General features: G+C 47.6%; 1 non-coding gene across 1 annotated transcript; it reads left to right on the top strand.

Annotated features, from left to right (window-relative positions):
* The first annotated feature begins 11,647 nt into the window (after window positions 1-11,647).
* LOC147708956 (U6 spliceosomal RNA) lies at window positions 11,648-11,753 on the top strand. The gene has a single exon (XR_015296943.1). It is a non-coding gene; the product is annotated as a U6 spliceosomal RNA (small nuclear RNA).
* Window positions 11,754-11,970: the final 217 nt, after the last annotated feature.

Genomic DNA, 11,970 nt, shown 5'->3' with positions numbered 1-11,970 from the left:
ACTTGTGACCCTCCATGCACCTCTGCTTGTGCATCTCCTTGCGCTGCCTCTCATTCCACATGTACTTGGGCTTGTACTTGCACATGGTGTTGTTGTTGTGGCTGTGGTTGTTCAACAATTGTCAGATGACTTACAACAAGCTGTGCTGATTCAGGGACATTGCTGCAACTTTCTTGCGATGAGCCAACATCACTGGTCGATGGTGATTGGAGAAGTACACTGACTGCCTCTGAAGCACTCAAGGGCTTTGACTTAAGTTGGCGTGGTGGTGGAGGCACTGAACCCAATGGAGCGGGGGTGCTGCTCCCAGCTTGGTCCCCAGCAGATCCTGCTGCTGCAGGCGTACTTTTTTTTTTGCTCCCAAAAAACGTGGCGGTTGGCACACCAGCCTCCTCGGTAACTTGCTTCTTCTGCTCCTTACTAGCAACTTTCTTGCTAGAGGAGCTACGGGGACCTTTTTTTGAGGCCATCTTCTTCAGAGCAGGTCAGACAGCAGGCCGCAGTTGCACGAATTGTAGAGTTGTCTGAGGCCAGACGTGACGTCGCGTGACGTTATGCTGCACACACCCACCGCTGCAGGACTTCTTCCTGGCACTGGTGGTTCTCTTGAGTCTTGTGCACCTAAAAACAATGAAAGACGGAGGAACATCAGTTCAGTTATACACCCCAAAAAAATCTAAAAAAACCCCAGAGAAATCAGCACAATCCCATTCCATCCATGCCCTCCATGATGTTTAAGTTCAAGACACCCCACAGAAAGACTAGGCCCATGCAAGACTCAATGCCCCTGGTGAAAAGGCCACAAGTACAACCCCAAAAAACGAAAATCCCTGAAAAATCAGCACAATCCCATTCCATCCATGCCCTCCATGATGTTTAAATTCAAGACACCCCACAGAAAGACTAGGCCCATGCAAGACTCACTACCCCTGGGCATAAAGGTTGAAAAGTAGGCAAAATGGTTGCAGGCCTAACAACAATGCCTGCATTCAAAATGGCCACTTGCCTCCCAGCACATGGCCAGGGCCTGTAGCAGCACTCAAAATGGCCCCCAGCCACATGGCCTGTCCCTCCCCATGAACACCCCCAAAAATCGAAAAACACTGAAAAATCAGCACAATCCCATTCCATCCAAGCCCTCCATGATGTTTAAGTTCAAGACACCCCACAAAAAGACTAGGCCCATGCTAGACTCAATACCCCTGGTGAAAAGGCCACAAGTACAACCCCCAAAAACGAAAATCACAGAAAAATCAGCACAATCCCATTCCATCCATGCCCTCCATGATGTTTAAATTCAAGACAACCCACAGAAAGACTAGGCCCATGCAAGACTCACTACCCCTGGGCATAAAGGTTGAAAAGTAGGCAAAATGGTTGCAGGCCTAACAACAATGCCTGCATTCAAAATGGCCACGTGCCTCCCTGCACATGGCCAGGGCCTGTAGCAGCACTCAAAATGGCCCCCAGCCACATGGCCTGTCCCTCCCCATGAACACCCCCAAAAATCAAAAAACACTGAAAAATCAGCACAATCCCATTCCATCCATGCCCTCCATGATGTTTAAGTTCAAGACACCCCAAAGAAAGACTAGGCCCATGCTAGACTCAATACCCCTGGTGAAAAGGCCACAAGTACAGCCCCCAAAAACGAAAATCACTGAAAAATCAGCACAATCCCATTCCATCCATGCCCTCCATGATGTTTAAATTCAAGACACCCCACAGAAAGACTAGGCCCATGCAAGACTCACTACCCCTGGGCATAAAGGTTGAAAAGTAGGCAAAATGGTTGCAGGCCTAACAACAATGCCTGCATTCAAAATGGCCACTTGCCTCTCAGCACATGGCCAGGGCCTGTAGCAGCACTCAAAATGGCCCCCAGGCACATGGCCTGTCCCTCCCCATGAACACCCCCAAAAATCGAAAAACACTGAAAAATCAGCACAATCCCATTCCATCCATGCCATCCTTGATGTTTAAGTTCAAGACACCCCACAAAAAGACTAGGCCCATGCTAGACTCAATACCCCTGGTGAAAAGGCCACAAGTAGAGCCCCCAAAAACGAAAATCACTGAAAAATCAGCACAATCCCATTCCATCCATGCCCTCCATGATGTTTAAATTCAAGACAACCCACAGAAAGACTAGACCCATGCAAGACTCACTACCCCTGGGCATAAAGGTTGAATAGTAGGCAAAATGGTTGCAGGCCTAACAACAATGCCTGCATTCAAAATGGCCACTTGCCTCCCTGCACATGGCCAGGGCCTGTAGCAGCACTCAAAATGGCCCCAGCCACATGGCCTGTCCCTCCCCATGAACACCCCCAAAAATCGAAAAACACTGAACAATCAGCACAATCCCATTCCATCCATGCCCTCCATGATGTTTAAGTTCAAGACACCCCACAAAAAGACTAGGCCCATGCTAGACTCAATACCCCTGGTGTAAAGGCCACAAGTACAGCCCCAAAAAAGAAAATCACTGAAAAATCAACACAATCCCATTCCATCCATGCCCTCCATGATGTTTAAATTCAAGACACCCCACAGAAAGACTAGGCCCATGCAAGACTCACTACCCCTGGGCATAAAGGTTGAAAAGAAGGAAAAATGGTTGCAGGCCTAACAACAATGCCTGCATTCAAAATGGCCACTTGCCTCCCTGCACATGGCCAGGGCCTGTAGCAGCACTTAAAATGGCCCCCAGCCAATGGCCGGTCCCTCCCCATGAACACCCCCAAAAATCGAAAAACACTGAAAAATCAGCACAATCCCATTCCATCCATGCCCTCCATGATGTTTAAGTTCAAGACACCCCACAAAAAGACTAGGCCCATGCTAGACTCAATACCCCTGGTGTAAAGGCCACAAGTACAGCCCCAAAAACGAAAATCACTGAAAAATCAACACAATCCCATTCCATCCATGCCCTCCATGATGTTTAAATTCAAGACACCCCACAGAAAGACTAGGCCCATGCAAGACTCACTACCCCTGGGCATAAAGGTTGAAAAGAAGGGAAAATGGTTGCAGGCCTAACAACAATGCCTGCATTCAAAATGGCCACTTGCCTCCCAGCACATGGACAGGGCCTGTAGCAGCACTCAAAATGGCCCCCAGCCACATGGCCTGTCCCTCCCCATGAACACCCCCAAAAATCGAAAAACACTGAAAAATCAGCACAGTCCCATTCCATCCATGCCCTCCTTGATGTTTAAGTTCAAGACACCCCACAAAAAGACTAGGCCCATGCTAGACTCAATACCCCTGGTGAAAAGGCCACAAGTACAGCCCCAAAAACGAAAATCACTGAAAAATCAGCACAATCTCATTCCATCCATGCCCTCCATGATGTTTAAATTCAAGACAACCCACAGAAAGACTAGGCCCATGCAAGACTCACTACCCCTGGGCATAAAGGTTGAAAAGTAGGCAAAATGGTTGCAGGCCTAACAACAATGCCTACATTCAAAATGGCCACTTGCCTCCCTGCACATGGCCAGGGCCTGTAGCAGCACTCAAAATTGCCCCCAGCCACATGGCCTGTTCCTCCCCATGAACACCCCCAAAAATCGAAAATCACTGAAAAATCAGCACAATCCCATTCCATCCATGCCCTCCATGATGTTTAAGTTCAAGACACCCAACTAAAAGACTAGGCCCATGCTAGACTCAATACCCCTGGTGAAAAGGCCACAAGTACAGCCCCAAAAAACGAAAATAACTGAAAAATCAGCACAATCCCATTTCATCCATGCCCTCCATGATGTTTAAGTTCAAGACACCCCACAGAAAGACTAGGCCCATGCTAGACTCAAATACCCCTGGTAAAAAGGCCACAAGTACAGCCCCAAAAAACGAAAATCACTGAAAAATCAGCACAATCCCAATCCATCCATGCCCTCCATGATGTTTAAGTTCAAGACACCCCACAAAAAGACTAGGCCCATGCTAGACTCAATACCCGTGGTGAAAAGGCCACAAGTACAGCCCCCAAAAACGAAAATCACTGAAAAATCAGCACAATCCCATTCCATCCATGCCCTCCATGATGTTTAAATTCAAGACAACCCACAGAAAGACTAGGCCCATGCAAGACTCACTACCCCTGGGCATAAAGGTTGAAAAGTAGGCAAAATGGTTGCAGGCCTAACAACAATGCCTGCATTCAAAATGGCCACTTGCCTCCCAGCACATGGCCAGGGCCTGTAGCAGCACTCAAAATGGCCCCCAGCCACATGGCCTGTCCCTCCCCATGAACACCCCCAAAATCGAAAAACACTGAAAAATCAGCACAATCCCATTCCATCCATGCCATCCATCCATGATGTTTAAGTTCAAGACACCCCACAAAAAGACTAGGCCCATGCTAGGCTCAATACCCCTGGTGAAAAGGCCACAAGTACAGCCCCCAAAAACGAAAATCACTGAAAAATCAGCACAATCCCATTCCATCCATGCCCTCCATGATGTTTAAATTCAAGACAACCCACAGAAAGACTAGGCCCATGCAAGACTCACTACCCCTGGGCATAAAGGTTGAAAAGTAGGCAAAATGGTTGCAGGCCTAACAACAATGCCTGCATTCAAAATGGCCACGTGCCTCCCTGCACATGGCCAGGGCCTGTAGCAGCACTCAAAATGGCCCCCAGCCACATGGCCTGTCCCTCCCCATGAACACCCCCAAAAATCAAAAAACACTGAAAAATCAGCACAATCCCATTCCATCCATGCCCTCCATGATGTTTAAGTTCAAGACACCCCAAAGAAAGACTAGGCCCATGCTAGACTCAATACCCCTGGTGAAAAGGCCACAAGTACAGCCCCCAAAAACGAAAATCACTGAAAAATCAGCACAATCCTATTCCATCCATGCCCTCCATGATGTTTAAATTCAAGACACCCCACAGAAAGACTAGGCCCATGCAAGACTCACTACCCCTGGGCATAAAGGTTGAAAAGTAGGCAAAATGGTTGCAGGCCTAACAACAATGCCTGCATTCAAAATGGCCACTTGCCTCTCAGCACATGGCCAGGGCCTGTAGCAGCACTCAAAATGGCCCCCAGGCACATGGCCTGTCCCTCCCCATGAACACCCCCAAAAATCGAAAAACACTGAAAAATCAGCACAATCCCATTCCATCCATGCCATCCTTGATGTTTAAGTTCAAGACACCCCACAAAAAGACTAGGCCCATGCTAGACTCAATACCCCTGGTGAAAAGGCCACAAGTAGAGCCCCCAAAAACGAAAATCACTGAAAAATCAGCACAATCCCATTCCATCCATGCCCTCCATGATGTTTAAATTCAAGACAACCCACAGAAAGACTAGACCCATGCAAGACTCACTACCCCTGGGCATAAAGGTTGAATAGTAGGCAAAATGGTTGCAGGCCTAACAACAATGCCTGCATTCAAAATGGCCACTTGCCTCCCTGCACATGGCCAGGGCCTGTAGCAGCACTCAAAATGGCCCCAGCCACATGGCCTGTCCCTCCCCATGAACACCCCCAAAAATCGAAAAACACTGAAAAATCAGCACAATCCCATTCCATCCATGCCCTCCATGATGTTTAAGTTCAAGACACCCCACAAAAAGACTAGGCCCATGCTAGACTCAATACCCCTGGTGTAAAGGCCACAAGTACAGCCCCAAAAAAGAAAATCACTGAAAAATCAACACAATCCCATTCCATCCATGCCCTCCATGATGTTTAAATTCAAGACACCCCACAGAAAGACTAGGCCCATGCAAGACTCACTACCCCTGGGCATAAAGGTTGAAAAGAAGGAAAAATGGTTGCAGGCCTAACAACAATGCCTGCATTCAAAATGGCCACTTGCCTCCCTGCACATGGCCAGGGCCTGTAGCAGCACTTAAAATGGCCCCCAGCCAATGGCCTGTCCCTCCCCATGAACACCCCCAAAAATCGAAAAACACTGAATAATCAGCACAATCCCATTCCATCCATGCCCTCCATGATGTTTAAGTTCAAGACACCCCACAAAAAGACTAGGCCCATGCTAGACTCAATACCCCTGGTGTAAAGGCCACAAGTACAGCCCCAAAAACGAAAATCACTGAAAAATCAACACAATCCCATTCCATCCATGCCCTCCATGATGTTTAAATTCAAGACACCCCACAGAAAGACTAGGCCCATGCTAGACTCAATACCCCTGGTGAAAAGGCCACAAGTACACCCCCAAAAATCGAAAATCACTGAAAAATCAGCACAATCCCATTCCATCCATGCCCTCCATGATGTTTAAGTTCAAGACACCCAACTAAAAGACTAGGCCCATGCTAGACTCAATACCCCTGGTGAAAAGGCCACAAGTACAGCCCCAAAAAACGAAAATAACTGAAAAATCAGCACAATCCCATTTCATCCATGCCCTCCATGATGTTTAAGTTCAAGACACCCCACAGAAAGACTAGGCCCATGCTAGACTCAAATACCGCTGGTAAAAAGGCCACAAGTACAGCCCCAAAAAACGAAAATCACTGAAAAATCAGCACAATCCCAATCCATCCATGCCCTCCATGATGTTTAAGTTCAAGACACCCCACAAAAAGACTAGGCCCATGCTAGACTCAATACCCGTGGTGAAAAGGCCACAAGTACAGCCCCCAAAAACGAAAATCACTGAAAAATCAGCACAATCCCATTCCATCAATGCCCTCCATGATGTTTAAATTCAAGACAACCCACAGAAAGACTAGGCCCATGCAAGACTCACTACCCCTGGGCATAAAGGTTGAAAAGTAGGCAAAATGGTTGCAGGCCTAACAACAATGCCTGCATTCAAAATGGCCACTTGCCTCCCAGCACATGGCCAGGGCCTGTAGCAGCACTCAAAATGGCCCCCAGCCACATGGCCTGTCCCTCCCCATGAACACCCCCAAAATCGAAAAACACTGAAAAATCAGCACAATCCCATTCCATCCATGCCATCCATCCATGATGTTTAAGTTCAAGACACCCCACAAAAAGACTAGGCCCATGCTAGACTCAATACCCCTGGTGAAAAGGCCACAAGTACAGCCCCCAAAAACGAAAATCACTGAAAAATCAGCACAATCCCATTCCATCCATGCCCTCCATGATGTTTAAATTCAAGACAACCCACAGAAAGACTAGGCCCATGCAAGACTCACTACCCCTGGGCATAAAGGTTGAAAAGTAGGCAAAATGGTTGCAGGCCTAACAACAATGCCTACATTCAAAATGGCCACTTGCCTCCCTGCACATGGCCAGGGCCTGTAGCAGCACTCAAAATGGCCCCCAGCCACATGGCCTGTCCCTCCCCATGAACACCCCCAAAAATCGAAAATCACTGAAAAATCAGCACAATCCCATTCCATTCATGCCCTCCATGATGTTTAAGTTCAAGACACCCCACAAAAAGACTAGGCCCATGCTAGACTCAATACCCCTGGTGAAAAGGCCACAAGTACAGCCCCAAAAACGAAAATAACTGAAAAATCAGCACAATCCCATTCCATCCATGCCCTCCATGATGTTTAAGTTCAAGACACCCCACAGAAAGACTAGGCCCATGCTAGACTCAAATACCCCTGGTGAAAAGGCCACAAGTACAGCCCCAAAAAACGAAAATCACTGAAAAATCAGCACAATCTCAATCCATCCATGCCCTCCATGATGTTTAAGTTCAAGACACCCCACAGAAAGACTCAGTCCACCCTGAGAGGCATAAGGCCTGGGTCTCACCACTGACTACTGCCAGTGGCCACTGTGGCTTGCTGTCTGTCTGTTGGGACACACCTGTGAGCAAGCTAAGGTTAGGTGATGCACAGATGGTGTCCACAGGTGAGAAGAAGTGTTCCCCATGGGTTAGCATGATGGGCCCTGATAGTATGGACAGCAGGATCCAAAAAGGTTCAGATTGGCGTTGAACTGGAATGTGCCCCTGCTGTTGCGGGTCCGGGTCCATGTTCTATCACCGAAAGCAGAGAAGCCCTTCGAGTTAGTGATTTGTCTACCCTACGTTTTGGCTGGAAGGGGGTTGTGTTGGACTTGGACCTTTTTGCAGGGTCCTCCCTGAACTATTTGCCTTCCTCCTGTATTTTGTCTGACCTGTTTCTGTAGGTTTTATTACTCTGGGCACTTTAGCACTGCTGCTCAGTTCTAAAGTGCATATGCTCTCCCTATTGTACATTGATGTATGGATTAGTGACTCCATGATTGGCTTATTTGACTTACTGTCAGACCCTAGTACAGTGCACTGCAGGCGCCCAGGGCTGGTAAATCAAATGCTGCTGGTTGGCTTGCAGCACTGGTTGTGCCACCCACAGGAGCAGCCTGTAAAGTGTGTCTCAGGTCTGCCATTGCAGAGCCTGTGTGCAGTCTGGTACTGCCATGTTGACTGGGCAAGTGCACCTACTTGCTAGTCCCTAAACCTACCCTTTTCTGCATATTAGACACCCATAGGGTAGGTCAAAGGGCAGGGTGCCTTTTAGGTAAAAGGTAGGACATGCCCTGATGTGTGTGGCATGTCCTAATAGTGAAATACAACCATTTTCCTTTTTCACTATTGCAAGGCTAACTGTTCCCCATAGGCCAGAATGACCAGCTTCATTATGACATATTATAATCCTAACTTACTGAGGGAACTAGGTAGATATTTGAGTTTAGTATGCTTGAACTCAGAATGATAAAATACATCTTTTAGTGAAGTTGGTTTTAACAATCTGTGTTTGAAAACACCACTTTTAGAAAGTAGGTATTTTCTTGCCTAACTATCCAAGCCTTCCTCTGCTAGTTTGTGTATTCCTTGTCTGGAGTTTGAGTGACAGGGACTGGGGAATTCCAGGAGACAGGGCGAGTCAGCACAGGGTTGAAAAGAGAGATCTGCATTTAGATTGGTGGGAGGAGTTGCACATGGGACCTGAATAGGGCTGTGCCGGCCTTCCACAATGCCGGCTCCACCTCCTATGGTGCGTCTGATGTCCCTGGCCCACACTGTCAAAGGAAAGAAGGAGTCTTGTCAACAAAGTGCTCCAGGACTGCACAGAACTGGTTTGGACTGGGTACAGGACCCTCTGCCTTCAGAGGACAAAGGATTTGCTAGTATAAATATGGGGTCCCAGACCCCAGAACTTTAAATCACTTTTGGGAAACAAGAAGAAACCTTTGCTGAGGAGAGGAACCAGAGAGACTGAGGAGAGACTATCCCTAAGCTGAAGTGCTGTTCGGGGGATTGGCCTGCAGTGGTTACCTGGCTGTCAAAGAGGAGTGTGTACTTTCATCAACTTGTGAAGGATCTCCAAGGCCTTGAGAAAGAGCGAGCCTCCTGCTGAAGTCTCAAGGACAACAAACTTCACCCACCAGCTTTGGAAGTGCCTGCAGTTGTGTTGGGCTTCTGAGGAACTGCATGTCGCAAGGTGCTGGAAGTGTGACTCATGAAGAAGAAGCGTGTCGCCGCCGCAGGCCGCTGTCATCGCATCGCTGGAGAAGAGGATCGACGTACCATCAAATGTGGCTGCATCAACAGAGAAGCATGTTGCCGCCGCTGCAGCTGTAGTATCATCGCCGACGCATCTTGCATCGCCGGAGAAGAGGATCGACAATGCATCAGACGCCGATGCATAACTGGGAAGTGTGTCATAGGGCCTGTCGCAGCTCAGAAGAATCGTTGAGTCGCCACATAGCCGTCGGGCGTGTACGCATCGTGTTGCATCCAAGAGAAATCATCATCTTTGTTTCATTGCACCGGATCTTCATTGCATCACGGCGTTGCGGGCGGAATCACCACGGAAGCGCAGTAAGAAACTGAGGCATCAACTCCCCTCACAGAAAAGAACCGCCGCATACCTTATGCAGCAGTACTGACCCGACGCATCATTCACCGCTTTTGCATGTAAGGAACCAACGCATCACCTTCCCTGCAACACTTTCGTTGTATGGCGTTACGCATCCTAAGGTACATTGACTCAAAGTGTTGCATTTTTCATCTAAAGAGAACTAAGTTAATTGTACCATTTTTAAAGTACAGTACTGTGGATCTTTGTTGTTTGTGGTCTTGTGATAAGTCTATATAAAAATACTTATTTTTATACTACAACTTGTCTGGGGTCCATCTGCAGTGTTGTCACTGGGTTACTGTATGTGTTCACACATGCTTTACACACTGCCTCTGACATAAGCCTGTCTGCTTGTGCCAAGCTACCAAGGGGGTGAGCAGGGGTTATTTTTGTAGTTTATCCCCCTTTCCCTTACTAGATGCAGGGGTCACTATTTTTCATAGGTACCTACCTCTGCCAACTAGAAACCCAAAAATCTAACATTGGCAGTCAGCGGTGAGGATTCTGGACTTGCATTTGTGACTCTTATACAGTGATTGGAGAACATTACTAGTGATTGCAGGCTAATTGTGACCACATGCATTTTGGTAGATTGTTTTTCCTGGGAGTTTCTACTTTTGCCAAGAACTGCCAAGTTAACCACCATGGAGAAAGCAGCATCCATAGCATTTGTTGATTTTGATTGGGAAGAGGAGAAACTAGAATGCTACAATGTGAGACAGCTAAAGCACTTCTGCAGAAATTTAAAAAAAGCTATGACCAGTCTCACCAAGGAGGATGAGTTCCAAAGGCGCTGAGGGCCTGGGTTCAAGCAAGGAATACCCCTGAGAATGAGGAGGGGGTTGAGAATGCAGATGAGCAGCTGGATGAGACATTCGGTCCCGGGGGAAGGAGAGCAACCTCCCCAGTAGTTAGGAGAGATGGATGCAGGAGACGGAGCTGACCAAGCTCAAGTTAAGTGTGTAGTATGAATTTGAATTGCAAACTAGGAATTTGGCCCTAGAGGAAAAGAGGATGCAACAGGATCATGAGTTGAGAATGAGGGAGCTTGATTTGGAGCTCGAGAGGCTTGAAGCAGCAAGTGTCTCAGCCCAGCAACAAGAGACGTGGTGCTTGACTTGAAGGAGGGGGTTAATTTACATCAGACGCCACCGCATTAACAGAGAAGCATGTCGCCGCTGCTGCAGCTGTCGCATCATCACCGACGCGTCTCGCATCACCGGAGAAGAGGATCGATGTCACATCAGAAGTCGCTGCATCACCGGGAAGCGTCTTGCAGTGCCTGTTGCTGCTCAGAAGAGTAATTGAGTCACCGCACGACGGTCGGGCATGCACGCATCATGTCGCATCCAAGAGAAATCGCCATCTTTGTTTCATTGCACCGGATCTTCATTGCAAATCACCTTCCCTGCAACACTTTTGTTGTATAGGGTTATGCATCCTAAGGTACATTGACTCAAAGTGTCGCATTTTACATCTAAAGAGAAGTAAGTTAATTCTACCATTTTTACAGTACAGTATTGTGGATTTTTGTCGTTTAGTGTTCTTGTGTTAAGTCTACATAAAAATACTTATTTTTATACTAAAACTTGTGTGGGGTCCATCTGTAGTGTTGTCACTGGGTTACTATATTCTATTTGCCAAATAGAGACCCCCCAAATCTAACAGTTACCTTCTGTGTGTTGACAGCTCTTCCTTCGCCCTAGCGCCCCTGTTTCCACTTGTTCTTGTCTGTTCACATATGTTTGGGGGGGATAGAAGCTGGTTTGTGTCTGGTGGAGAGTCCACCTGGTGGCTGCAGTTTTCCTGGGTGGTCACTTCGGCGGCACTTATACTAACATTGGAACAATCCAGTGATATTTGCATGGCCCCTGCACAAGGGTGACACTCACTCGCCCTCAGCAGAACACAGAAACAGGACCAACTCTCCTTACTAAGTTCAACCACACTCTGCAGCTTAATAGACCAGTACATTACTGATTACACAACTGAGGCTTCAGCAGAGGAAGCAAATGTACTGATCCTTTATTATTTGTGAAGCCTCCCATGAGAATGTTTTAGGCTATTGGCCTTTTTGTGTCCCCAACACCCCTGTTGCTTGGTCGGTGTGTGAGTCTCCGTTGTCTCTCTCTC

This window comes from Lissotriton vulgaris, chromosome 6, assembly GCF_964263255.1.
Source record: "Lissotriton vulgaris chromosome 6, aLisVul1.2, whole genome shotgun sequence".
In the NCBI taxonomy this organism is placed as follows: Eukaryota; Metazoa; Chordata; class Amphibia; order Caudata; family Salamandridae; genus Lissotriton; species Lissotriton vulgaris.
This window is presented reverse-complemented; position numbering and strand designations above follow the sequence as displayed.